We start from the raw sequence: 4,929 nt of genomic DNA on the forward strand, positions 1-4,929 counted from the left end.
GATGACACTTCCCGGCGTGTGTGTGTGTGTGTGAGAGAGAGAGAGAGAGAGAGAGAGAGAGAGAGAGAGAGAGAGAGAGTGTACTGACTGCTCCTTATAGTTTGGGTAAAATATATAAGCCTGTATATTTTTTTTTCATTCCTTCTGGAGTCTGTTCTTGAGTGTTCTTGGGCATGGAGAAAGGGGCAGGTCTTTTGGACGTCATGGCTTAATGTGGACTATAATCATGGGCGTCAGTTTGATTTCAAAAGTGCTGAGGACAATTACCATAAACCTGAGAAAGGTTTGAAAAGTGCTGGTAGGCCTACAATATAAGGCCGATTTGAGGTTTCATGAAATAATATGCATTGCATATGATGCTTAATAACGCGATATTAAAATCTAAAACCCATCTGCGCTGTCTTTCTGATATCCTGCGCTGAAGTCATCTTTATCTTAAACAGTATTAACGCAACATTAGAGGCCTGCTTGCTGAACCCGCTGCCTTGCATATACTGTAAGTTATCAGCCAAGTAGGCCTACTGATCGCAAACAGACAAATGTCGCGCTGTTCGTTAAGGTGGGAATCTAGATCTGCTGTTGACTGGTGGAAATTTGAAGACACAAAGAATATTCTCGGGGAGGAATCAGATCACCTTTCCTTGTTAACGGCAAGTTAACCTTTACAAAATATCCAAGAAGCTAATCATCTGCGATTGCTGCACACAGTTCAAAGGATATTTATTCAGCAAAAGTTGTGGATACATTTTCTCCGCTCCCGCGGTAGGCCCTTGTGCTCCATGCTGGCTGTCAAAGACACAATCCGAAATTGAAAGAGTGCTCCCAGGTAAAGACAAGCGGCACGACTTGTCGGACTCAAACCTATCATTTTCAACGTCTGTCAGTGATATCGTGACACACAATTTGTGATATGAACTCGTGTTCAAATGCGTTCTGTGGTCTATTCGCCCTAAATTGCAAACGGCTCAACGCCAGACTGAATAGGCTACTGAGCACACATGTTGCTGTTGTTTTTTAACACTGAGTTCTTGTATGCTCGTTGTGTGTAATGTACAATGGTGCTATGCTTCATAAAAATACATTTCAGACCTTATGTTTTCAGGTGAGTGGTTTCATTTTAGTTATTGCATTTCTATTCAGGAGATTGAACTGAATGAGTGGGGATCGAGGGCAAACTCATGGAAAAGGAGCGATCTTCTGCTGTGCATCTTTAATTATAAATAACTTTCAACATTAGTCATAATGGCGACTAGAAAAAGGCAGCAGCAAATGTGATGTGGGCTTTGCGTTCAATTAATTTTATGCACATGGTTATGCAGAGTGGATGAAACTGCGCAGGCTGTTTGGTGCTACTGCCTGTTTCCAAATTCTCTCTCAGCACAGATCTACTGATAAAGGATGCGTGATGTGTTTACCAGTGCAAACTAACCAACTTTCCTTTTGGCATTGGCCTGCATACTGAACAATATCGGCAACATGCTTGATTCTTTCTTATTATTTCTTAAAACTATAAGTGGTTGGGACAAAACTGTCACATGTCCCTCCCGTCCCCAGCAGAAATGACGCGCAAAACTGACAGTCAAAAGGTGGAAAGGCTCATTTCTGAAAGTTAGCGATCAAACAACAAACAACCTCTCACATTTGATTAACATGTAGCAATAACTAAGACTATGGTGCTAAAATGTTCTTACAATAATAATAAATATTAATTACTAAATACTGTATAATAAATATTGCCTTCACATCTGCGCTTAAACACTCTGTCACCCTGCGACAAACATAGACAAGTTATCCACCCAATCCTTGCTTAATAAAATAACTTTGCGTCCTACGTCCTGGTCAGATTACATGAACATGCCGGAGAGAGAGAGAGAGAGAGAGAGAGAGAGAGAGAGAGAGAGAGAGAGAGAGAGAGAGAGAGAGAGAACACAGACTGCTACTTATAGTTTGTGTAAAATGTTTTTTTAAATTCCTTCTGGAGTCTGGGTTCTGGGTCCGTGGGCCTCTCGTTGGTAACGCGTAGGCCTATAGCGAGGGCTCCCTGGCCACCTGGCGGTTGTTTGGGTACACTGCAACTAGTCGCGGTATGTAACTCGGCTATTAACGCGTCATTGCCCCGTCAACTCGGGAGAATTGAATGGGGACCATCTGTATACATTTTTAAATGGACACTTGAAGTTGTGCTGTGACAGAGCAAAGTAGAACAGGCTTCCTCTTTGTGTTTTGTGGTCAGCTCAGCTAAGTTTTCAAAACCAAACCACACGTCAAAAAACAGCCTATGCATAAATCAGTCGTCAATATCTCTCTCTCTGTCTCTCTCTAGCTTTTTCTTTCACCTACTAACAGAGAGAGACGAGGGAGGGTTAAGAGAAGAAGGGTGTGAAACATACGTGGTAAGCAGTCAAGATGAAAGCGGAAAACCTATAGGTCATAAAAGTGGCTTGCCGCTGTTATTCATGAGAATTTCGCTTGCGCCGAATACAACTAAGTATTCGTAAGAGGGTATTGGCTGTGTTATTGTTTGCACGTTTATTTGATTGCACCATGAAGGCTCTCTTCGTGAAGACACTCTTCTTCATTCTCAACCTCTCCAACCACTCAGGTAAGGGCAACAATGGGAAAAGGAGGAATTGTGTTTGTGTTGCACATGTGTGTGTCAGAGAAAGTCAATGACATAGAGAGACAGTGAGGACTGTGTTGTACTATTTGCTCATTTGTTTTCATACATTACTGTATGTTCTGTTTTTCACTGTTTGTAGGCTACACGGTACGATACAATACAACATGACAATACTTAATTGTGTGTTGACACTGAAATTCAATTTGCATCCCTGAGCAAGACTAGTTAAAGACAGGACATACGCTTAACATCACATCACAAGACTATTGCACAACTGACAAAAATAGAGGACTCTGGCCTACATACAAATAAATACGTACATACAACTCAACACACAACGCACATGACCATAGTCCTATTTTTCTATTTTAGTTCTATTAATACAATTCTATCTTAGAGACTCTAGTAGCTATTATGACAGTAAAGGGGGCAATAAAAGAAATACTAAAATACTGTAGTTGCATGTTTTTTAGATGGCCAATTCAACAGAAGAGAAAATGACAATCTAAAGGTTTTGACTCTGTATTGGCCTGTGTATGTGGACAGGGGTGTGGTAGCCTGGCTCTCGACAGACCAGTTCAACACAGGAGGGGCACACACACACACACACACACACACACACACACACACACACACACACACACACACACACACACACACACACACACACACACACACACACACACACACACACACACTCACACACACAGGCACAGGCACACACACACAGGCACACACACACACATACACACACAGGCATGCACGCACACACATACACACACACGCATGTGCACCACTATTAACAAATTAATTTTACCACACCAAATACACCAATAATTTTTTTTTTTTTTTTAAATATATTATTTGTGTAATTTTTCTTTGCATTTGTCTTTGTGTGTGTGTGTGTGTATGTGCATGTGTGTGTGTGTGTATGTGTGTGTACTTGTGCATAATTGTGTGCATGCTTGTCCTTGTCCTTGTGCATGTGTGTGTGTGTGTGTGTGAACAGGTGTCTGTTTCTGCAGAGTCATTGATCAGTGTGAGTGGACATGTAGGTGGATCAGCAGACATCAGATGCCCCTATGATGCTGGATATGAGACATACTCCAAGTACCTCTGCAGAGGAGCCTGTTCCTATGGATACAAAGACAAACCTGTTGAAACTGAAGAAAGGAAAACAGGCGCTGTTATGGGAAGATTCTCTCTCCATGACAACACCACTTCTAGAATGTTCACCGCCTCCATCACTGCACTGACTGCAAAGGATGCTGGGAAGTATTGGTGTGGAATTAAGACTGGATTTGGGGTTAAAGATATCTACATTGAAGTCAACCTAGGTAAGTCATGTGACCGGGTCCTTTGGACATTTTAGTTCCTGTGCTTTATTACCTGTGTCAAGGTCAATGTTATCTCCGCCTGATGGACACTTCAATATCCAGTGGTTTCATCTATTTTGCTGCGTACAAAACTTCTAGGACCGCTGCAGCCGTACTGCTTCATGTGGTTTTACTCATTTTTTACATTTGTAAATGTTTTGTTGGTGGTTCATTATTTATAAGTTTAGAAAGATATTTAAGCACTGTTATTCTACCTGTCATTTCGACAGTCAGTCACCATGATTCTGTTTTGATCTGGCTGGACGATTTTCTATGAGCGGTCATTATTTTATTGTTGTCATTGTTGTTTTTTTAATTAATTTAATTTTTATTTTATTTTACTTTTTGTATTATTATTATTATTATTATTATTATTTTATTTTATTGTATTCATTTCGCTTTGTTGTTGTTGGTTATTATTTAACTGGGAAAATGTTGAGGGCAAATGACATGTTCAGAATTTGTATAGCTACATTGTTATTCTGTTGTATCTGTTCTATATTTCTAAGTTATTTTTGTTTGTTTGTTTGTTTGCTTGTGTTCTTGTTTGTTTTCCATGGTCAATAGGCATCACACTTCCTGTGATCACAACACCTCTGACCTCAGGTAAGAGGAACCAGGCAACACTCTGCTTATTGACCCGTTCAGAATTCATGTCAAACTGAATGCGCACACATCGCTGACTCAAACTTATATACAAGCTGACTGTTAAAGGAGCCTTTATGTAGCCAAAGTGTGTGGCCAAAGTATGTAGCCTATTGCAACTATTCTGCTCATTGAAGCTGCATATCGCCAAATTTGACCTTTTTCATGGATATTTAAAGTAATAAACTAAAACTAGTATTTTTTGTGTGCTTTTGTTTTGCAAAAGAATTCACCAATGTAGGCATGTAGCATTCATGGAATTTAGTAACACTTTAGAATCATTTTTTG

The sequence above is a fragment of the Engraulis encrasicolus genome, chromosome 1, assembly GCF_034702125.1.
Source record: "Engraulis encrasicolus isolate BLACKSEA-1 chromosome 1, IST_EnEncr_1.0, whole genome shotgun sequence".
Classification (NCBI taxonomy): domain Eukaryota; kingdom Metazoa; phylum Chordata; class Actinopteri; order Clupeiformes; family Engraulidae; genus Engraulis; species Engraulis encrasicolus.